At 42.6% G+C, this 25,383-nt stretch overlaps 1 protein-coding gene across 1 annotated transcript in view; it reads right to left on the reverse strand.

Annotated features, from left to right (window-relative positions):
* dlgap3 (discs, large (Drosophila) homolog-associated protein 3) overlaps positions 1–25,383 on the reverse strand; it is a 219,437-nt gene that overhangs the window by 41,847 nt on the left and 152,207 nt on the right. The window lies entirely within an intron of this gene.

The raw sequence follows: 25,383 nt of genomic DNA on the forward strand, positions 1-25,383 counted from the left end.
CGTTCTTTCGGTCATGACCCAAAGTTCATGGCCATAGGTGAGGGTAGAAACGTAGACCGACCGGTAAATTGAGAGCTTTGCTTCTCAGCTCAGCTCTCTCTTCACCACAACGGACCGGCACAGCGCCCCCATTACTGTGGCAGCCGCACCGATCCATCTGTCGATCTCCCGCTCCATTCTTCCCTCACTCGTTAACAAGACTCCGAGATACTTAAATTCCTCCACTTGAGGCAGGAACTCCCCTCCAACCTGAAGAGGACAAGCCACCCTTTTCCGGTCGAGTACCATGGCCTCGGACTTGGAGGAGCTGATCCTCATCCCAGCCGCTTCACACTCGGATGCGAACCGCCACAGCGCATGCTCTAGGTCTTGGCTAGAGGGGGCCAGCAGGACCACGTCATCCGCAAAAAGAATAGATGAAATCCACTGGTCCCCAAACCAGACCTCCTCCGGCCCTTGGCTGCGTCTAGAAATCCTGTCCATAAAAGTTATGAACAGGACTGGTGACAAGGGGCAGCCCTGCCGGAGTCCAACGTGCACCGGGAACAGGTCCGACTTAGTGCTGGCAATGCTGCTCCGCTCGTACAGGGACCGGATGGCCCCTAATAAAGGTCCCCCGATTCCATACTCCTGGAGCACCCCCCACAGGGCATCATGAGGGACACAGTCGAATGCCTTCTCCAGGTCCACAAAACACATGTGAACCGGTCGGGAAAACTCCCATGAACCCTCGAGCACCCTGTAGAGGGTATAGAGCTGGTCCAGTGTTCCACGGCCGGGACGAAAACCACACTGCTCCTCGTGAAGCCGAGATTCGACTATCGGTCGGACTCTCCTCTCCAATACCCTGGCGTAGGCCTTACCAGGGAAGCTGAGGAGTGTGATCCCCCTGTAGTTTTCTTATGAAGGGGGACGACCACCCCAGTCTGCCAGTCCAGAGGCACTGTCCCCGACCGCCACGCAATGTTGAAGAGGCGTGTCAACCATGACAGCCCTACAACATCCAGAGACTTGAGGTACTCAGGGCGGATCTCATCCACCCCCGAAGCCTTGCCACCGCGGAGCTTTTTAACCACCTCGGTGACTTCAGCCTGGGTGATGAAAGAGTCCAACCCCGAGTCCCCAATCTCTGTTTCCACCATGGAATGCGTGATGGCAGGATTGAGGAGATCCTCGAAGTACTCCTTCCACTGCCCGATAATGTCCTCAGTCGAGGTCAGCAGTCTCCCAACCCCACTATAAACAGTTTTGGCGAAGCACTGCTTCCCCCTCCTGAGGTGCCGGACGGTTCGCCAGAATCACTTCGAGGCCAACCGGTAGTCCTTCTCCATGACCTCACCGAACTCCTCCCAGGCCCGAGTTTTTGCCTCTGCCACAGCCCGCGCCGCAGCACGCTTGGCCTCACGGTACCCGTCAGCCGCCTCAGGAGTCCCACAAGCCAACCACAGCCGATAGGACTCCTTCTTCAGCTTGACAGCATCCCTTACTGCCGGTGTCCACCACCGGGTTCTGGGATTGCCGCCATGACAGGCACCGCAGACCTTACGGCCGCAGCTACGGGCAGCAGCATCGACAATAGATGCGGAGAACATGGTCCACTCGGACTCTATGTCTCCAACATCCGGTCGAAGCTCTCCCGGAGATGGGAGTTGAATACATCCCTGGCCGAGGACTCCGCCAGGCGTTCCCAGCAGACCCTCACTATGCACTTGGGCCTGCCAAGTCTGTCCGGCTTTCTCCTCCTCCAGCGGATCCAACTCACCACCAGGTGGTGAACATTGGACAGCTCAGCCCCTCTCTTCACCCGAGTGTCCAAAACATGCGGCCGAAGGTCTGATGATACGACAACAAAGTCGATCATCGACCTCCTGCCTAGGGTGTCCTGGTGCACTGATAGGCACCCTTATGTTTGAACATGGTGTTCATTATGGACAATCCGTGACTAGCACAGAAGTCCAATAACAAAACACCACTCGGATTCAGATCTCCAGGTGTCACTGTCGTTCCCCACGTGGGCGTTGAAGTCCCCCAGCAGAATAATGGAGTCCCCGGGAGGGGCACTATCCAGCAACCCGACAGGGACGCCAAGAAGGCCGGGTACTCTGCACTACCACTCGACCCGTAGGCTGAAATGATAGTCAGAGACCTCTGACTATCAACCTGACAACCTGAAGGCGCAGGGATACAACCTTCTCATCCACTGGGGTAAACCCCAACACGAGATGGCTGAGCTGGGGGGCAACAAGCAAACCCACACCAGCCCGCCGCCTCTCCCCGTGGGCCACTCCACAGTAGAAGAGAGTCCAACCCCTCTCAAGGAGATGGGTTCCAGAGCCCACGCTGTGCGTGGAGGCGAACCCGACTATTTCTAGTCGATATCTCTCGACCCCCTGCACAAGCTCAGGCTCCTTCCCCCCCAGCGAGGTGACATTCCACATCCCTAGAGCCAGCCTAAGCATCCGGGGATCGGGCCGCTGAGGTCTCCACCTTCGTCCGCCACCCAATCCTCTTTGCACCGGTCCCTCACGGTTCCCCCTGCAGGTGGTGGGCCCACTGGGGGATGGCCTCGCGTCTCTCGTTCGGGCTTGGCCCGGCCGGGTCCCGCGAGGAGCAACCCGGCCACCAGGCGCTCTCCGATGAGTCCCGACCCCAGGCCTGGCTCCAGGGTGGGACCCCGGCTCCACCGTACCGGGCGACGTCACGTGCCTCGATATTTTGGTCCTCATGAGGGATTCTTGAACCACTCTTTGTCTGACCCAACACCTAGAGCCTGTTTGCCATGGGAGACCCTACCAGGGGCATTTAGGCCCCAGACAACATAGCCTCTAGGATCATTTGAGCACTCAAACCCCTCCACCACGTTAAGGTGGCGGTTCAAGGAGGGAAAAAAAAAAATAGAAAGTATTAAGAACAATCCTCCAAGCTGCACAGCATCCAACACTGGAGTGGACAGTCATCCAAAAAAAATCAACTGTATGAGGAATAGTTCCCAAAAAAGAATAAATCAGAATCAAAAGTAACAGAGCTACTCCAACCTGCTGCCACCTTGAGCGGCGCAATTCTAGAATTCTAGAATAGAATTCTATATGCAGTAAATGGAACAAACACACCCTGCAGCAGCAATGAGGCTCAGTGAAAGTCCTATTATCCACAATGCCAGACTGCTGTGAGTAAAACAAAGCAGAGAAAAACTGGATAAAGAACAGTTTTATTCAGAGTTTCTTGTTCATGTATAACAACTAAGATTACATTCTAAGTGCTGTAATCATGTTCTTTATTGAACTCACATTAAATGGTCCTGTTATAATCATATCCTCTATTAACCACCCCTCCACTAACTATATAATAAATCCCAGCCACACAATTGGTTCATAAAACCATAAGCATTTGCCTTTATTTCTAAATGTGATCAAATCGGGATGAAATTGCGTGCCGAGAGCCAGAATCAAGCTGCTTAGCTAGATCATATTCACTGGGCTCCTGCTCTTGTGTCTGCTGGCCTCACACAGACATGAGATGGAGAACAGATGCTGGGATAATCATTAAATAGAGCGTGGCCTGTTTGTCTTGATTGGGTGAATGAAAGCTGCCAGTGAAAAAGCTCACTCACATCTAGTTGTGACATCGGTGTAGCCGTGACAACGGCCCTCTCAAAGTCAGATTTCCACCGTGAACCGATTTCAGACAGCCGTGGCACCTGGGTGGACTGGACTACCTTTCATTAGGTTATTGTGTGTACCTTTGCAAAATATGCAGTATAGGCAAGAAAAATGTTGCTCTTTGTTGTATGTTAAAAGAAATAGGAAGTTCCGACTTAAGCTATATGTGTCTTTCTATGTTCTATTCCTCCACAAAACCTCACATTATCTCACATTACATACACCTTATAGAGCATGGGTTGTTTGAAGTAGTTAACCTCACATTATCTACTTCAACTACTTTGCTCATGGCTTCTCTTCTAGTTCTTCTTACTCATAAGTCGGAATTTTCAAGTTGCGGGTTAAAAAGTTCAGCTGGAACTTCACATGAAGTACATATTGCAGAAGGTTGTTCTGCAACCCCAAGCCTAAAATCCATTATGGTTACCACTAGCAAAACAATTTAGCAACTGCAAAAATAAAGAATTCATTTGGTCTTTTGACAATTTATATATTATTAAATCAGTAGCACAAAGTGTTGTATAATCTCTATCATTAAAAGTACAGCAACAGTTTTTAAATACATAAAATGCAGAGAAATTGTTTTTCTTGAATTTAGTCTCGTCACTGAGCACTATATTAGCAAAACTGGTTTGTCACCCTGCCTCTAGACCACAATTAAGTTTTTTTTTTATTTTGTCATTCTCATATCTGAATTTTTAGGTAAAAGAAACCCAGCATAAATTAACCAAATGTGGACAAATCAGGGCACAGCAGCACTTAAAAAAATGCAGTCTTAAAGAGACAGAAGACTAAACAGCATTTAGGCCAAAGGGTAAAGACTAAATCTAAATCTAGTATAAAGGGAAGCATCTGATATGGGATTAAAAATGCCATTTTAAAACCCAAATTACTAATAAGAATGAATCAAAATATCAACTGGTAACTGAAATCATAAGATTTTCACGAGTGACAGGCCCATTGGAAACTCAGTAAAGTTTTCCACATCAGTGAACACACAATATCTAAGAACATTAACACTCTTCAGAGTGGAAATTGGCACTGAAGGAAGAACATTTAAAATTAGCAAATTTCAGTTTCAATGACAATTACTAAAATGTCAACTCCTTAATCACAATGTCCTAGTTTTAAAACAATAGCATACCCCTGTTTTACACCAATGGTTCTCTTACACACATTGTGTGACATCGCCACTTCTCATCATTAATGATTTATGGCCACTGAATATTTTGAATTTAAGAAATTAGAGACATTGGTATCGGTCAGTAAAAGCCAAAAATATTTTACCCTATATCCCTGATGACATCATAAGAACAAATTACATAATTTGTGTTGTGAAATAATGCTACTCTTGTACATTTTGTTATCTTTTAAGGAAGTCAGATGAAAATAGGCTATAATTTAGGATTTAAAGCAATATTTAAATGACAACAATAATGCCAGAAATGTCAGAAGCTCTGTTATAAGGACTCAAAAGATTTCATTTATGCACATGTGAAACCAAAGCAAACATCTTAAAACAAAACAGAAATTACTGTAAGAAGTGTAGTTTAAGCACAAGAAACGCATTGCTATTATTATAAAGCAACAGGATGCATCTGATGTTTTTGCAATGAATGAGCTTTCATTTTGAGGACTATATCAAATAGCATGTTGTGACGGGTTGTCTGCAGTCACTTGTAACAGTGTGTATCCTTAAGCAAAGTAAGTAGTGCGGTCCTGCCTAGAGGAGTAAATTTAACCGTGTTGTGTTTATTATGAAGCCTTTGGTTTTGGAACACTCTGCCGGCTCAAAGCTGTCAGTCATGCCAGCACACAAGTGATGCCTAAATATGTGTGTGCATCGAGCCATGCACAAAACAAGAAATAAGTATAATATGGTATAAAGCACACATCTTAATGTTGGTTGTCACTTTCCTGGATGTTCCTCTCTGCATCTTTGTTCATCTTTCGTCCTCTCAATCTGTCCTGGTGACCTAGTTCTATCCATCCTCTAGTCATATCACTCCCTACCCAGCTTTTCCACTTTGGTTTTTAATTTAAATTTTTTTTTCAACCTGTCAATTCATCCTGTCATCACTTTTTGTCAGGAAGATTATGAGGTTTCTTTCCGTTGAATATTTCTAATTAGTGCTTTCGCTTATGTATTTCTAAATAGGTAATGGAAGTTATGTTATAATGTACACAAAGGCTGTTAAGGGGGTTGCTTTATTCTTTCTTGGCTTCTTGTTATTTCAAATTACATCTGATTTTTGACATAGGTGGAACATATGTTCTACATACCTCTGAATATTGAATGAATTCATTATTTAAACTGATCCTACATAGAAATTTTTTCTCCTTTTTGCCTTATGTCACCTTTTTTCTTTCCACATTTCAATCACTCTCCGGTCAACTCTCCCCCTCCCTCCTCTCGGTGTCAATGGAAACATTAAGTAGCAGTTCAGCTGAAGCTGTTAAACATCCTTTCATTGTTTAACACCGCTTGGTGCCGATGGGGTTGTCACAGAGGCTTCGGGTCTGGAGCTGTTTCAGTTTAAATATTCATGCGATCACGCCAGCTGCTCTGACCCATTTTGCTAACAGCTGAGTCTGCCCGCTCTCTGGTGTGTCAATGAATACTGTGTCAGAAGGGACACCACATTAGTGGAATCATGTAAGCTAAACATCTGGAAAAGGAGCAATTGATGCATTTTTCTTCTTTTTTGCATTCCGTTTTTGGAAGCAAGGACACTTGAAAACTTTCCATGAAAATCAGGGATCAAGTACATTTTCAGATAATTAAAGAGCATTTAATTAGATTAAGAAAGTAATCCAATTGTACTGGTGAGATTGGGATAGTGGAAAAAAACCGTAACAGCTCACAGTATATAGACATGTGCTTTAAAATGTCTTGTAAAATAAATCTATAGTTGATAGACAATTAAGAATGAATGGGTATAATTAGATATACAAGAGAAATTATGGGTTTTAAAGCCTAAGATCTATAAGGATAAAATATTGATGCAAAAATAGTGTAACATATTTCCTTCAGCCTGATTAAATAAAAAAGGAATAATAATAATGGTGTCCCCACAATGTTTTTCTGATTAGAAAACTGCGTGAATGTATTGTTTGCAGGGACTGCAAACAATTAAAGATAATTACACCAGTTTTAGCAGACAAATAATTTACATGTGTCAGCCAGAAGCTGGTAAACAAGCAAACCATTACAGATCAACTGAACAAAGCCAGACATGGCAGTCTGACTCCTGAAAACAATGCTCTTTAATAGCTACAATAGTCTGCTGCATAGAGTAGAGCAATTTGCCAATAAAACTGAAGCAAAGGTCATAGTCATATACATTTTAAAACTAAATAACATTTTTACTTCAACGTTGATAGTGACATGAGTAGCTAGTGCATTCCATTAAACTGACAGAATTCATGTTTGGCACAAGTAACATCCATAAAGTGTTGTGTTTCCAACAAAATGATTCCATGGCTAGCAGTGGCAGTTCACACATACTGGAATTGGTTCCCTGGGTGAGACCTTCCTTCTGCAGCTCCCACCCCAACTGCTTAAAAAGAAGGAAATTATTTGTGATTCTGGGGATAAAGTGCAGTGCAGTCCCACACAATGCATGTGACAAAGTCTCTCTATTCTCTTTTGTATTTAGTGCGTCTCCCTTTCTAAGATCACCCTGGGCAACTGCCCATAAGATCCCCAATCTCTTTTTGTTAGAGCAGAAAATATGAGATACACAAACGGCTTCAAGCGGAATTTGTAATTATCAGGTGGGGAGACTAAAAGACCCAATAGTGTTAATAAAGAGAACCCCAAATGGTTTTATAAACCTAACTGAAGAAAGCAACTATAACTGAGCCTCTACTTGGTGCACAAACCTACATCCTTACATTGAGGAATAAAACAAAAAGCAAGAATAAGAGGGACAATGACTTACATGAGTTATAGCAGAACCTCTTTTCATTTAAGGTTAAAGTATTTTTATTTTATTTTTTTTGTCTTAAAATAAGCAAACTAAAAACGAGTTTGCGCCATGAGTGCACCAAAAAGTATTTGGTAGAATATGTGTTTGGCAAGTTTTGGATACAACTATTGCTCAGCCACCTCTGACTCAATTTAGCACTGGGACTGGTTTAAAGAAAAAAAAGCCTCAAAAAACACTTGTATAAAGGCAATGGAGGATGGCTAAGGAAGTTAATCCGCCTCCTCTGCTGAACCTCTCAATAGTTTGAGCCCCATTTGATTTGATTTTGAGTTTTTTTTTGTTTTATTTTTTACAGTTTTTCAAGTGTTTGCTTGTGTTTAGCAATTAAAGTCAAAAAACACATAAGCTATGGAGTTGTAAAACAATTACCTGAATTGCATATGACCATAAATACAATAGTTATTTAAAGTCAATGCCATATACAGTGATAATTACAGATTTTTAGATAATTAAACACATTTTAATATGAGAGAAATCCAACTTGAGTAAATACAACATACAATTTTCAAATGATAATTTGATATATTGAGTAAAAAACAGCTATCCAAGCCACACTGGTACTTAGAGAAAACTAATCTCCCTATTGTTGAATTACAAATGAACTGTGATCAAACAGATTTTCTTTGGATCCTAAAATAAAACCTACAATATATGGCAACATAAAGTAGGCCAAAAAATCTTGGAAACCAACACAAATCATCACACACCGACCTAAACAACTGAAAGACCCGATTAGATAAAAAGTGATTGACATCTGTCAGTCTAGAAAAGGTTACAGCAACAGAACAACATCTACAGTGCCGTAAGCCTCGTTTGTCTAAGTCAAGGTCAGTGCTCATTATGTAACATAAGAAAAGGGATGGAGGAAAACTTGCATCCATAGAGAGTTACAAGGCAAAGGCCTCTGCTGACAGAACACAAAGGCTCATCTCACATTTACCAGAAAACATTGTAATTACCTTTTTGAAAAGATGCTACAGTATGTAGAATGAGAAGACAAAAGTGAAATTTACATACATACATACATACAGTCAAACTTGGTGGCGGTAGTGTGATAGCCTGGGACTTCTTTGCTGCTTCAGACTCTGGACGACTTGTTGTATTTGGAGGAACCCTGAATTAAACCAATTCTACAAGGAGTGGGCCAAGATTCCTCCACAGTGATGTAAAACATTTGCCAGTTACTGCAAAAGCTTGATGGCAGTTGTTCTTGCCAAGGAAGCCACAACCAGTTATGAGGTTTAGGAATTATTTTTTCACATTGGTACAGGTTAGTATGGAAAGATTTTTACTCTTAAAAAATGAAATCATCACTTTAAAACTGCATTTTTATCTTAAGTGGGTCAGTATTTTTATACTACAAATACTTATTGAAATTCAACCAAGTATTCCATGAAAAACTGCTAAAACATGTCATTGTGTCTACAGTATATTTAAAAACGTTACTTGTTTTTTATCATTTTTGGCCAAAGTTATTAGGTGGATATTTCAAAGAACCACAGGTTGCAGACCTCTGGTTTAGCATCTCATCGGCCACTTGCTCATTTGCCCATTTGCTGTATTAGATCCATAAACCTGTTGGACATGCACTTCTGTAAATAATTAGGAATCTACCCAATGGGCCAAAATGCCTATGCATGACATCAGGAAAATCTCTGTACTCTACATCTATGTGGTAAAGTCAATGCTAGTCACATCAAATAACATACCCTTCAGGTGATGACAAGTTTTTTGACTCCAGCAGGTTGACACAAACCTTTATTCTCCACTATAGCGATTGGCTAATCATTCAAAAGGGTAATTTTAGTCACTGTTCTATAATGCTTTTGCCTTATTGTAATTCCTTGGAAAAGTAAGTTCTCCCAGAGCTTTCTCTGAAGTTTGTTTTACAATTAAAGCTTTTAGAGTTAGCTAGGTGAACTCCTATTTGGCCGAGCTTTCAAATTTCAGATACCTAAATAAATTGGTGGGACTGAATTCTGGTTTTCCGATCACTACTGTCTTAAGAAATTCCTGAACTGCAAAGTTTGTGAGAGGGTGAGCAAACTGCTTTCATTTTTTGTTTTAAAAGGGCTCCAAACCGCAGACATACTAGCAACCCTATTTGGTTTATTACCTGAAAACATTTTACGGCAGCTGACATAAAACCATTGACATTAGGGTGACAACTGAAGGATTCAATGTAGTCAGCTGCTCTGACAGCGATCATTGAAAACTGCCAGATCTTAGGATCTAGACCTGATCAGATTAGAACGTACCTGGTTCCAGACAATTTATTTAAACCTTTGCCCTGGTAATTCACAAACTCTACCTTTGCTAAATATTTGACACCAGGTGACACAAAATATTACCTTCCTACTTTGTTGCAAGAGAGTAGCTCAATGAGAGCTAATAGAGGACAATCTTTTTTTGACAACACGGTTTCAGCATTGGCTATTGTGGAACTGGGCTAAAGCTGCAAGGCTCTGGGTATTGTGAACCTGAATAATGGCTTTGTTTTACTGCAGAAACAATGAACTGAGCTACAGCATGGTCAGAGACAGATATGTCAAACCATTTTGGAGTATAAACAGGAAACTGCAAATACGGGATTGTGGTGGAATAATGGCAAAGTTTTCATTAACTCTGGTGTCACTCCCATATGTGCCCATACAGTCAACTTCAAAGATATTATTAACCACTGGCACACTGTTTTGCCCATAATAGAAATGAGATAGACAATAGTGAAATGTGTGAATATGTGATTGGCTGGGCATTGTGTTGGCGCACTCTTCCTTCAGTGCCAGAAAAAGAGAAACATGCTGAGAACCTGGCAGATAGTCTAAGTAGCTTTTTTCAGTTTTTTGCCAAAAATTATCTATTTTGATTTCCCCAGTTTTTTCTCTGTTTTGGACACACAAGCGCAAATAAACACACACACACAATCCACATGCTCTTCTTCAGCTGTGACTGCCGTAACTAAATCATCACGATCCAGAGAAAATCAAGGATGATGGGAAAGATGGAAAATTTGAAGGACGACCCTGGGTAGACAACCCATAAAAAATGCGAGTGCAATGCTCAGTTGGGCAAGAGGCCACAGCTCATTAGCTCAGCACATACAGAGAAGAAGGCAGAAGTGCAATAAGAAACTGAAACATTACAATTCATACAGCTGTATTGGTATATTTTAAAGGAAAAATGGATGGCTACAGCAGTCTTTTTATTGGGAAATGCCCAAATATTAATATATAAAAATGCTGGAGTAGGTAGAAAGCAGTGACGACAGTGAAAGAACAGCAAGATGGAAAGGAGATGTTGGGAGGAAGGGGATTTGACATGATAGAGATAGAGATGATGAGCACAACACAGGGGAAATATGTTCCCATCATAAGGGTAAATTTGAAGAGTGCCTAGGGGGCAATTCCTAACCTGCTCTCCCAGTCTCCTCCTCCTGCCCTTTTTTCCCTTCTCCTATCCTTAGCACACTCTTTCAAGATAACCAAGCCTTTTCTCTCCAGATTTGTTTTATTATTATATGCAGTGATGATTTTTGACATGGTTAATATGCCTTATTGCAAAGGGTGGCAAAGCTAGAAGGATTTTGGCGTGGGGATAATCGATGGTTGTGGAAATATATATCCAATTTGCCCCCACCCCCACTTTTTATGTTTGGTGGAGAGGTGCATGCAGAATAACAGCAGGGCATCTGTTTACATTTTGGTGCTGCAGATAGCTTTACAAAGCTTTGCATGATTTGCCCAGGGCACCATTGACACAAGAACCCCTACTCTTACTCTTTTCACTCAACATTTTAACACATCTAACAGATACAAGAAATGCAAGGTCAACAACATTTTTAGGAGCTAAAAATGGCAAATTTATGCTTAGGAAATAACTTTTTTTGTCTGTATTTGTGTGTGATGCATATGTCTTTATCAACAGACCACACATTTAGAAACCATACAACATATAATAACCACAATAGGCTTACTGAGAAAATAATACAATGCCTTCATAAAAAACAATATACATTTCATATAGAGTCTTAACACAGTTTGTGAAAATGTGACATAGTGATTTATTGACATTTTGACAATTTTCTTATTCTTGTGCTTTTATTCCTGTAGAGCAGCAGAATCCAATCTCACTGCATTTAGTTAAACTGTCACAAAAGAAGTCCTGAGCTTCACTGTTGTACAGGCAAATAAAAATGTTGCAAAAGAGAATTCAATGGTGAAGCAGTGAAGGACTGCATTTGTCCAAGGTACCAGAACATCTGATTATTTTATTATTCTGGAAAATAAATGTGGGTAACACTAAAACAGCCAAATGGCCATTTTTGCCTCTCCTAAAATTAAGCCCTTTTGTCTCAAATTTCATAACTTTTCCTAAATGTCTCTCTCTAGCATCTCTTTAATGATGAAAAAATTAAAATCCATTTATCAACATTACACATTTGTGACATTCAGATAAGAAGTTGCGGCCATTTATGTTTATAACTACCAAGTCAGGGATTTTTAGCCACAGAAACAGTTTGAAATGCTGCTTGTCTGGCTGTTACATTACACTTTATCTGTTGCGATGCCAACTAGATGGTAGCCTGAACAACTGACAGACATAATAAATAACAAAATCTTGTTTATTAAACTAATATTTAATAAACAAATACTTGCTGAGTTGGTTTACTGACTAAATGACAAATAATAAAAAAAATAATAATAATTAAATGGGAGATTTAACTGGTTTAACGAGATTTGTTTTAACTGAATCCTGATAAATCAACCATATATTTGTAGTGTGTATATTATACAAGCAAACAGCAAGTAAATAGTAGTCTGTTCTTTGTATAAAATGAAAAGTACACACTGAATATTTTGTTGGTGCATTTCTGCTATCTTAAAAAAAATATTTGGTTTGGAGATGCACTGATCAGGCCTTGTTTTTCAGTTCTTTAAGGTCTGCTAATTCCAATTTTGTCTAATTCCAAATTTTATTCTAAGGACAATAACAAACACAGTCATTTATATAAAGATTATTTAAATTTTACAATTAGATTTAACAAACACTGACCATAAAAGAAAATGTGCTGGAGGTTTCTTGATAAAGAAAGAAACAAAAACCAGCAGAAAATAAAGGAATTGCAAGACAATCCCGATGAGCGTGTTAGAGAATATGTTTCATCAACAAACGTGATGAGGTGTTTACAGACAGAACAATGTGGGAGTTTTTTGTTTTGATGCATTTAAGAAATAGTTTACCTGGTGATCGGCAGTCAGAGCAGATCACAATCAACACGCAATTTGGAAACAAACTAATCTATCCCTAACGTGGTTGAGGGGTTTGAGTGCTCAAATGATCCTAGAGGCTATGTTGTCTGGGGCCTAAATGCCCCTGGTAGGGTCTCCCATGGCATACAGGCTAGGCTCTAGGTGATGGGTCAGACAAAGAGTTGTTCAAGAATCCCTCATAAAGAACAAAATATCGAGGCACGTGACGTCGCCCGGTACGGTGGAGCCGGGGTCCCACCCTGGAGCCAGGCCTGGGGTCGAGACTCGTCGGAGAGCACCTGGTGGCCGGGTTGCTCCTCGCAGGACCCAGCCGGGCCAAGCCCGAACAAGAGACGCGAGGCCATCCCCCAGTGGGCCCACCACCTGCAGGGGGAACCATGAGGGACCGGTGCAAAGAGGATTGAGTGGCGGACGAAGGTGGAGACCTCAGCGGCCCGATCCCCGGATGCTTAGGCTGGCTCTAGGGATGTGGAATGTCACCTCGCTGGGGGAGAAGGAGCCTGAGCTTGTGCGGGAGGTCGAGAGATATCGACTAGAAGTAGTCGGGCTCGCCTCCACGCACATTGTGGGCTCTGTAACCCATCTCCTTGAGAAGGGTTGGACTCTCTTCTACTCTGGAGTGGCCCACGGGGAGAGGCGGCGGGCTGGTGTGGGTGTGCTTGTTGGCCCCCAGCTCAGCCGTCTTGTGTTGGGGTTTACCCCAGTGGATGAGAGGGCCGTATCCCTGCACCTTCGGGTTTGGGGAGAGGTCTCTGACTATCATTTCAGCCTACGAGCCGAGTGGTAGTGCAGAGTACCCAGCCTTCTTGGCATCCCTGTCGGGGGTGCTGGATAGTGCCCCTCCCGGGGACTCCATTATTCTGCTGGGGGACTTCAACGCCCACGTGGGGAATGACAGTGACACCTGGAGAGGCGTGATCGGGAGGAATGGCCTCCCCGATCTGAATCCGAGTGGTGTTTTGTTATTGGACTTCTGTGCTAGTCACGGATTGTCCATAACGAACACCATGTTCAAACATAAGGGTGTCCATCAGTGCACTTGGCACCAGGACACCCTAGGCAGGAGGTCGATGATCGACTTTGTTGTCGTATCATCAGACCTTCGGCCACATGTTTTGGACACTCGGGTGAAGAGAAGGGCTGAGCTGTCCACTGATCATCACCTGGTGATGAGTTGGATCCGCTGGAGGATGAGAAAGCCAGACAGACTTGGCAGGCCCAAGCGCATAGTGAGGGTCTGCTGGGAACGCCTGGCGGAGTCCTCGGCCAGGGATGTATTCCACTCCCACCTCCGCGAGAGCTTCAACCGGATCCCGGGGGATGTTGGAGACATAGAGTCCGAGTGGACCATGTTTTCCGCATCTATTGTTGATGCTGCTGTCCGTAGCTGCGGCCGTAAGGTCTGCGGTGCCTGTCGCGGCGGCTATCCCAGAACCCGGTGGTGGACACCGGCAGTAAGGGATGCTGTCAAGCTGAAGAAGGAGTCCTATCGGCTGTGGTTGGCTTGTGGGACTCCTGAGGCGGCTGACCGGTACCGTGAGGCCAAGCGTGCTGCGGCCCGGGCTGTGGCAGAGGCAAAAACTCGGGCCTGGGAGGAGTTCGGTGAGGCCATGGAGAAGGACTACCGGTTGGCCTCGAAGCGATTCTGGCAAACCGGCCGGCACCTCAGGAGGGGGAAGCAGTGCTTCGCCAACACTGTTTATAGTGGGGTTGGGAGACTGCTGACCTCGACTGAGGACATTATCGGGCGGTGGAAGGAGTACTTCGAGGGTCTCCTCAATCCTGCCATCACGCATTCCGTGGTGGAAACAGAGGCTGGGGACTCGGGGTTGGACTCTTTCATCACCCAGGCTGACGTCACCGAGGTGGTTAAAAAGCTTCGGGGGTGGATGAGATCCGCCTTGAGTACATCAAGTCTCTGGATGTTGTAGGGCTGTCATGGTTGACACGCCTCTTCAACATTGCGTGGCGGTCGGGGACAGTGCCTCTGGACTGGCACACTGGGGTGGTGGTCCCCCTTCATAAGAAGGGTGACCAGAGGGTGTGTTCCACACTCCTCAGCCTCCCTGGTAAGGCCTACGCCAGGGTATTGGAGAGGAGAGTCCGACCGATAGTCGAATCTCGGCTTCACGAGGAGCAGTGTGGTTTTCGTCCCGGCCGTGGAACACTGGACCAGCTCTATACCCTCTACAGGGTGCTCGAGGGTTCATGGGAGTTTTCCCGACCGGTTCACATGTGTTTTGTGGACCTGGAGAAGGCATTCGACTGTGTCCCTCGTGATGCCCTGTGGGGGGTGCTCCAGGAGTATGGAATCGGGGGACCTTTATTAGGGGCAATCCGGTCCCTGTACGAGCGGAGCAGGAGTTTGGTCCGCATTGCCAGCACTAAGTCGGACCTGTTCCCGGTGCATGTTGGACTCCGGCAGGGCTGCCCTTTGTCACCGGTCCTGTTCATAACTTTTATGGACAGGATTTCTAGATGCAGCCAAGGGCCGGAGGGGGTCTGGTTTGGGGACCAGTGGATTTCGTCTCTTCTTTTTGCGGATGATGTGGTCCTGCTGGCCCCCTCTAGCCAAGACCTACAGCATGCGCTGTGGCGGTTCGCAGCCGAGTGTGAAGCGGCTGGGATGAGGATCAGCTCCTCCAAGTCCGAGGCCATGGTATTCGACCGGAAAAGGGTGGCTTGTCCTCTTTAGGTTAGAGCGGAGTTTCTGCCTCAAGTGGAGGAGTTTAAGTATCTCGGGGTCTTGTTCACGAGTGAGGGAAGAATGGAGCGGGAGATCGACAGACAGATCGGTGCGGCTGCCACAGTAATGGGGGCGCTGTGCCGGTCCGTTGTGGTGAAGAGAGAGCTGAGCCGAAAAGCAAAGCTCTCAATTTACCGGTCAGTCTACGTTCCTACCCTCACCTATGGCCATGAACTTTGGGTCATGACCGAAAGAACGAGATCCCGGATACAAGCGGCTGAAATGAGCTTCCTCCGTAGGGTGGCCGGGCACTCCCTTAGAGATAGGGTGAGGAGCTCGGTCATCCGGGAGGGGCTCGGAGTAGAGCCGCTGCTCCTCCACATCGAGAGGAGCCAGTTGAGGTGGCTCGGGCATCTATACCGAATGCCTCCTGGACACTTTCCTCGGGAGGTGTTCCAGGCACGTTCCACCGGGAGGAAGCCCAGGGGACGGCCCAGGACACGCTGGAGGGACTATGTCTCTCGGCTGGCCTGGGAACGCCTTGGGCTCCCCCTGGAGGAACTGGAGGAGGTGTCTGGAGAGAGGGACGTCTGGTCTCTGCTGAGTCTGCTGCCCCCGCGACCCGGTCCCAGATAAGCGGAAGACGACGAACGAACGAACTAATCTATCCCAGTATTGTATTGTAAAGAAAAATCTCAGTTAGTCGTGTGTGACAACTGATCTCTCTCCATTTGTTTCCAAAATTGCTTTCAAAGACATGAGAACAAGTAAGTGCCTTCAAAGTGTACACCTCTTTTTTATAAGAACTTTCCAGTTTCACATTTGTTCTTGTGAACTTCATGTAAAAACCTACAACTTCATGTTAAGCGTTTATTGCACTGAAAACAGCCTGAGAACGTTTCTGACTGAGACTTAATGAGAAGGAAAATACCAATACTACTTAGCAAAGTGCCGCTCACTTTCACTTGGGCATCATTTTCCATTTCTGCTGCTGATAATAGTGATTAATAGTGATTAAAGGTGAAGAAGAATAGCAAAATGGGCTCATTCAAACAGGCAGTTTCTACACATTAGGCCTTGACCATCTCTTGAGACCCTCATAGCACACACGTTTGCACAGTGCATGAACAGTTACAGGCAAACTGTCTTCTGAACTGATTATACCCAAAAGAAGCAGTTATACCCACAAAGATCAACTCTTCTAATGTTGCTTCTGGTCACTGATAAATCACCAATGAACAAGCCATAACCTGTCCAGATGTGAGCTTTAATGAATAAAATCAGCTTCGCAGAGCCAAAGGAGGCATCTAGTGTGGAACTCAGCTGTGACTATACTAGAACTATGCTACAACTATGTTTCCTACACATTATTTATGTAAGAGGTTCCTACTTTTCTAGACTTACGTTTCCAGAGATACTTTACAATCATTGTAAAACATAAAATACTGAAGTTCACTAAGCCTTTATGGAAGAAATACAGTGGGCAGACTTTGAACCTGCAACCAGGAAAAACAGAAAAAGAAAGAACAAAAGGTAGGGCACAAGGGAGGAAGGGAAGGAAAGATACACGGAAAGAAGTAAAAACTAATAAAATAAAATAGGTTGGACACAAGGAAGGACACAAGGACAGCAGGAAAAAAGGAAGGGAAAACACTAGGAATAGAAGTAAGGGCACAAGGAAGAGAGGAAGTTAAAACACAGTAAGGAAAGAAAAGGATAAAGTAAGGGTACAATAAAGGACAAAGGGAATAAGGAAAGGACACATGAAAGAAATATGACTGCATAAATACTTTATTGTTCCAATAGGGAAATTCTGCTGAGTTAGTGAACACATGATACTGGCTTATTATAAAAAAAACAAAGCAAAAAACAAATCAAGTTAGACACAATCTCCATTAAACACATTTAACACAGACAATATAAAGACTGAATCAACAACAACATCCTGTGCAGTTCATGGTTTCTGTGCATGCTACTTAATTATGCCCCAGAGTCATCAATTTTCAGTTGTCTGTGTGTGATTCTTTCAGAAATCTCCCACAGACAACATAGACGTGTCTAAATGTTGAAATGAAGTCTGTTGTGAAGGCAACTTAGGAGGACTGTGAACCTCAAACCTGACTAAGAATTTCATCTATACACTTGGGTCAGTTTCTTTGTCTGTATACATTCGGCTGCAACCACAACCTTTCTAAAGCTATTCAAAAAGATCCACTGTCTCACTTCAAACTAAATCTCTAGGGAGGGTTAAAGCAGCCCATAGGTTCTCACTAGGTTATCGTCTTTAAACTGGTAGTTTCAACCTTCCCCTTATGCATGAACACACCTCTGCTTCAGACAGTTGCTTTAAGGGTTGCTTCTTGTTCTTATTTCTTCTGAATGTCTCTCTTTACCTTTGTCGTGATTCATTGCAAACCGTCTTAGGAGGAAATCAAAGGCAGATACAGAAGCTTGGCAAAGAGTCAGAACACACACATGCAGACACACACAACAGCAGCTTTTCATTTCCCCCAGTGTCATGAAGTAGCATCACTATAAGTACCAATCTTTAGGTCTGAAAGGTAACTTTCTGTAATTTTTCAACACTTAGGTACATGAGAAACATTTCTTGATGCCAAGTCACAATATTGGCATTACATTTTATAGCCTGGAACAAAACCCGCTGCTCAGAAATGTGAACAACTTTGTTCAGCTATAAATGTGCAAAATGATACTATATTTCCTCAGGAAAACTCTGGACACCAGAGGTGGAGTAGAGAAGCATCCTGAGTTGACCATAGCTTTTTCCACAATCCTTAGCAAATTTTTTGACCCAGGCATTATTTTTTATACACTCAGCTTAAAAAAGAAGAATCAACATGTTAATATTTCATTCCATCACCTTTATCTTTGTTTTTATCATCACATTATTCAGATAGGCTTATGAAATGTCACTGCATTCATTTCCGCCAAGAGTTTCATTAATTTCTCTACACAGATTTAATATGATTGAGTCTACTTCAAGCCATCCCAAATATTCTCTTTGAAATTAAGGTCTAGACTTCATTTTGTCCAACACTTGAATAAAAAACAACCATGAAGCACTAATTCAGAATTTCATTAAAATACATTTGGCATTCTCTTCTTGGAAAAAATCCTATTCTATGAAAGCCCACAAAAGCTTAGTGAGGGACAAGATTTAGTGATGTAGTTAATTCTGTCAGCCGTTCTAACACCTGACCAATGGAAACAAAGCCACATCATAACACAAGTTAGATCTATACAGATTTCAACAGTCGTTACTTTGCATGTTGGCTGCATAATTTTTACCACCACTCTTCTTAGCTTGGTGATCCCATCATTTTGGAATGGGATACGTCTGGAACTATTAGACTACATGGCAATTATTCTCTAATGCTCCCTTTCTATTCCCTCTGGAAAAATGAAGATATTTAGGTTGTTTTCCCAAGTCCTCAATCACACTATTCCTTACATCTGTCAAGATTTTCAGTGGCACAAGAAGATTCGCTGGCTAAGGAACATGATGCTCCAGCATTGCCTTTCTCCTCATCTGATAGTGTAGCATACACAAATTGATCCCTAGCTAAGCCAGTCCCCAAAGAATCCTTGGGGACTGGCTTCCAAAGCATGACCATTACAACTCTGAGAAACCACATGCTGCACATACAGATACATCTCAAAACGTTAGAATATTGCATAGAAGTGCAATAGTTTTTGCCAGTCATGTCAGAAAGTGAAACTCGTATATTACATAGATTCATTACACAGAGAGTGATATTTTTCAAGCTTTTGTTTTTTTTTGTAATTTTGATGATTATGGCTTACAGGTAAAGAAAACCCAAAATTCAGTATCTCAAATAATTAGAACACTGGGAAAAGTTCATTACTGGACACTAGTGGTGTCACACCGTAATAAACTAATTAACTCAAAACACCTGCAAAGGTTTTCTGAGCCTTTAAACAGTCTCTCCCTCTGGGTCAGTAGGCTACACAATCATGGGGAAGACTGCTGACTGGACAGATGTCCAGAAGACAGTCATCGACACCCTTCACAAGGAGGGTAAGCCACAAAATATCATTGCAGCAGAAGCTGGTTATTCACAGAGTTCTGTATCCAAGCATATTGACATAAAATTGAGTGGAAGGAAGAAGTGCAGTAGGAAAAGGTGCAACAGGGAGAACCACAACATTGAGAGGATTGTCAAGCAAAATCCTTTCAAGAATTTGGGGGAGCTTAACAAAGAGTGGACTGAGGCTGCAGTTGGTATACTATACATGGGCTACAAATGTTGCATTCCTTGTGTCAAGCCACTCCTAAACCAGAGACAACCTCAGAAGCGTCTCACCTGGGTTAAAGTGTAAAGGAACTGGCCTGCTGCTCAATGGTACAAAGTCCTGTTTTCAGATGAAAGTAAATTCTGCATTTCATTTGGAAATCAAGGTCCTAGAGTCTGGAGGAAGAGTGGAGATGCACAGATTCCACGTTGCTCGAAGTCCAGTGTGAAGTTTCCACAGTCAGTGATGGTTTGGAGTGCCATGTCATCTGCTGGTGTTGATCTACTGTGTTTTCTGAAGTTCACAGTCAATGCAGCCATCTACCATGAAATTCTAGAGCACTTCATGCTTCCCTCTGCTGGCAAGCTATATGGAGATGCTGATTTTATTTTCCAGCAGGACTTGGTACCTGCCCAAACTGCCAAAGGTACCAAAAGCTGGTTCAATGACCATGGTGTTCCTGTTCATTTTTGGCCAGCAAACTCCCCTGATCTGAACCCCATAGAAAATCTATGGGCTGTTCTCAAGAGGAACATGAGAGACACCAGACCCAACAAGGCAGTCAGCCTGAAGGCACCAATCAAAGCAACCTGGACTTCCATTGAACCTACGCAGTGCCACAGGCTGATCGCCTCTAAGCCAAGGTGCAATGATGCAGTAATTCATGCAATAGGAGGCCCAACCCAGTATAGAAATGCATGCAATATTCAAATTTGTTGAGATATACCTGTATAAACCATTTCCCTGTAAATGTGTAAACCAATAACACCAATCATTTGTTTTCTCCAACGCTATGCAGACGCCCTGTGTGCACTGATGAAGATTCACACATCTTAGAGTAGCACCAGCTAATGGCAGCCTAATCTACTTTCTAATTAATTCAGTTAGTTTAGGTGACCACTTGGGGACACTCACAGTGCATTTAACCTTTATTCCCAAATGGGCTTTTGAGCCTTAAAAGTGGAAAAACGAAAACAAGACAGTGACATCACAACCGGATTACCATACTCAATCCTGATTAAGCTAAACTGTGAATTCCACACCATTCATCCCAGTACACATGCACAACACACACACATACTTGCTATATGTGTAAAATGACTTGATGTTCATCAAAATGGACATCATTTCAACATGCTTAGACCCAACTCACACTTGTCTTTTGATATGGCAACATACATTTTAAGAGAGGAAATAGTGTGACAGCTTTGGCATAGCTGTAAAATAAAAATGTCCTTTGATGTTTTTCTTTTCCATTGTCTGTTTGAACATAATTTAGTTTTGCTGGTTTTAAAAGAAGTCACCAATCGCAAGGAAATTTTCCCATCATAATGTCCTGACAGCGTTTATTTTTCCACAGCAACTTTCTCAGATTTTTTAGCTCACCATTGCCCTATAGTGTATGTATGTATTAGACAGTTCAGCCAGGAGCAGTTTTATCAAACTTCTTCATTAATTTGTTTGTTTGATGCTTTTGACCCTTCTAAACAATAATATCTCTTCCATGATTACAGGACATGTCAGTCATCGGAATATTTTTTATGTTTTATTTTATAAAATATAAAGGATATACACAGCCTGGCCAAAAACAAAAGTTGCTATCTGGATTGTATAATTACTGCATGGGCGAATATGTGTCAGCTGGCAACACATTTTTTAACCCCGACTGGTGCAATGAGTTGCTTCTCATCTCTTAAACAACCATGTCGAAACACATATCCCATGGACGTGGAAAAGGTGTCAGTCTGTTTCAGAAGGGTCAAATCATTGGCATGCATCAAGCAGAGAAAAAATCTAAGGAGATTGCAGAAACTACCAAAATTGGGTCTTCGAGCAAGAAATGTGGCCGGAAAAAACCCCTGAATGACAGTGATCGGCGATCACTTAAACGTTTGGTGAAATGAAATCGAAGAAAAACAACAGTAGAACTCCGGGCTATGTTTAATAGTGAAAGTAAGAACATTTTCACACGCACAATGCAAAGGGAACTCAAGGGATTGGGACTGAACAGCTGTGTAGCCTTAAGAAAACCACTAATCAGTGAGGCTAACTGGAAAAAAGTCTTCAATTTGCTAGGGAGCATAAAGATTGGACTCTGGAGCAATGGAAGAAGGTCAGATGGTCTGATGAGTCCAGATTTACCCTGTTCCAGAGTGATGGGCGAATCAGGGTAAGAAGAGAGGAGGGTGAAGCGATGCACCTATCATGCCTAGTGCCTACTGTACAAGCCTGTGGGGGCAGTGCTATGATCTGGGGTTGCTGCAGTTGGTCAGGTCTGTGTTCAGCAACAGTATGTGTTCAAAGAATGAGGTCAGCTGACTACCTGAATATACTGAATGACCAGGTTATTCCATCAATGGATATTTTCTTCCCTGATGGCACGGCCATATTCCAAGATGAAAATGCCAGGATTCATCGGGCTCAAATTGTGAAAGAGTGGTTTAGAGAGCATGAAACAACATTCTCACACATGGATTGGCCACCACAGAGTCAAGACCTTAACCCCATTGAGAATCTTTGGGATGTGCTGGAGAAGGCTTTGCGCAGCGGTCAGACTCTACCATCATTAATGCAAGATCTTAGTGAAAAATTAATGCAACACTGGGTGGAAATAAATGTTGTGACATTGCAGAAGCTTATCGAAACAATGCCACAGCGAATGAGTGCTGTAATCAAAGTTAAAGGCGGTCCAACAAAATATTAAAGTGTGTGACCTTTTTTTTTGTGATGGCGACTTTTTTTTGGCCAGGCAGTGTAGCTTCCATAGGGGTTCTGAGAGTCAACAATGGCAGCTTTATCACTCATTTTCAGTCTAGAAATTATGCCTGACCATTTCAAGACCAATGAGTGTTTTAAACCTCAGCTGGTGTTGTTTCTGCACAAGAGATTGGCCTTCTGACATCCTGCATCTTAGAGACTGACATCCTGTCACAAAGACACAGGCTGATGTTATTTCTTTAGCTGTCTCCACATAAATAGTAAATGTAAAACAGTTATGCATAAACACATATATAGTTATTATGATAACTAACTTTTTAAAGATATTTTTTCAGCACTAGTGGCCTTTATTTATTTATGTTTGACAGTAGGCAGACAGGAAAGAGGGGGAGACATTCAGCAAATATTGCCAGGTCCAGGACTCGGACCTAGGACAGACGCTTTGAGGTCTGTAGCCTCTGTATATGGTCACGCGCTTAACCCCTACACCATCAGCACCGCACCCGAGAACTGGCTTTTTCTGTTCCTTTCTCCTCTGCAGCTGCAGAGCGAAGTCTGACCCATAATCTCACAAGCATAAAAAAAAGAAACAGAATTGCCATAGATTCACCATCATAAAATTATGGAAAGCAAAGTTCAACAAGAGGAGATTGAATAAGATTTAAGCAACATAGGCCGACATAGAGATGTTTGTCCACAATGCATAGCACCACAGTTTGATGAAAACCACACACATCATATTAGTTCAAACACCGCCAAGCTTGACGGTGGAGAGATGATATGTCACTGTTCTGCAGCCACATGAAATGGACACTTGGCAGTCACTGAGCCTACCATAATCTCTTATCAAACAACTAAAACTCAGATAAAATTGTGCAATCTAATTGAAACCAATTCTAAGCATACATTCAAAACTAGTGCAAAATGACTTAAGAAAAACAGTGAACTCAGGTACTCAAATGGCACAAGTATGGGCCTGAACAGAACAGAAATGACTAATAAATCCTAAAGAAATGACTACTTTAAGTTACCGCCACTAAGCGCTAAGCTATTACATCACAGGGTGTGTATTATTTTACCCATGCCTGTTTGTTGTATTTTCCGTTTTATGAAGATGTGCCTGAAACTTGGAACATCAAAATGCAAAGAGCCAACGACAAGAAAAATCAGAAAAGGTTACTCACGAATTAACATTATGCACTTTGTTGGATCACTCTGGTAGTAGTTGACAATTTCACCTCTGTTTTTGCTGTTTTCCTGAACAGGAACATTTCAAACTCCTCCAAATGCTGCAACTATACTCCAATTACAGCTTTGTCTAAGGATGCAAATCAAAGACAGGCCAGCTGAGGGATGGCCATGCAATAGCCAGCTGACTCTAGTGTTGCTAGGTTACTTGTTGAACTGGTTTACTACATGTAGAATGTATTTGCATAAATCTGACATGGGTGTTACCACTCTATGGAATGGAGAGAGACTGAATAAATGGATGATTTAGCTAATGGGATCAATAATGACAATTAGGCTCGTCTCGTGTCCTGATGCAGTGTTGTAAAATCAGTTTCACCTATTTGTACTTGTTTAATTCAAAATGTTTAACATGAAAATTGAAGAATATGAGATGCAAAAAGCATGTATAACTTTTCATATTGTATTTATAATCAAGAGGATGGGTTGCTATATGTCAAAATGACATGTACAGAACCTCTGAAGGCAAAGTCAAAACAAAGCTAGATTGTTCCTCACCTTTTAAAGCTGTTTCTCATTTTCCCCGCTTTACGTTATTCTTCTCACAATGTTTCTTTCCTCCAAACAACCTCACTTATTCTCCTCACAGCACCAACTGCCCCAAGTGAAACATGCAGTCTGCACAACTCCAGTAATGAGCAGATGGAAGAGGCCCAATAACACTTCAAGTCATTTGGTGGCAAAATGAATATGTAGAAGTCTATATGTCATTAGGTTAATGGTAAGCCTTGGTTGTCTTGCCCCATATTTCACATTCATAGGCACAACCACAAAGCACACAGTTTGTAACCCAAAGATAACCTCAACAACTAAAGTGGCTTTTAGTGGAAGGGTGCAACTGTGCAGTATGCTACAATGCCATGAGTAAGATGTGTTTTTAAAAGTTTAGGTGAAAGTTTTGAGTTGAAAACAAAACAAGTGATCACCTTAGCAATTTTATAATTTACTAGTTTACTTTAATTTGAGAGATGTGATGACCAATGCAGCTTAACTCCAGTGGCTCAATTAGTCAACAGTATTAAACATTAGCTTTTAAGGGAAAAGCACAAAAATGTGTAAAATGACAAAAACATTTAAGGTTCCATAAGGATTTTTTGTATAAAAAACTTTTTACTGTAATGACATATCTGTGTTTAGTTTTTTAGCCAAAAATTACCATATTATTGGTTTTCTACTTTTAGAATGAAGAAAACCAGTTGTCTATAGCAAATAAATAATTCCCTCAGAACAGAAAAGGGGACTGAATGCCAAATTTGCAGTCTAGTAAGAATGGAACAGTTATTGCTACAGCAATGCACATCTCTATGTTCTATGGTCTTTTCAATTAGGTGCCATTAAAGATGCTGGAGTTTTCTATGGCTGTAGAGAGCATATTGTAATGGAAGCTACCCCTCCCCCTCTACCAATGCACACTGCCATCCAACTAGCTGAAAAAAAGGGCAGTGACAAATCTTCCTCACTTACAAGATTCAGTTTATGGTTGTAAAAGTTAACAATAGCCATAGCTTTGAAGCAAAATAAGCACCACGCATCAC

The sequence above is a fragment of the Girardinichthys multiradiatus genome, chromosome 13 (genome assembly GCF_021462225.1).
Source record: "Girardinichthys multiradiatus isolate DD_20200921_A chromosome 13, DD_fGirMul_XY1, whole genome shotgun sequence".
In the NCBI taxonomy this organism is placed as follows: Eukaryota; Metazoa; Chordata; class Actinopteri; order Cyprinodontiformes; family Goodeidae; genus Girardinichthys; species Girardinichthys multiradiatus.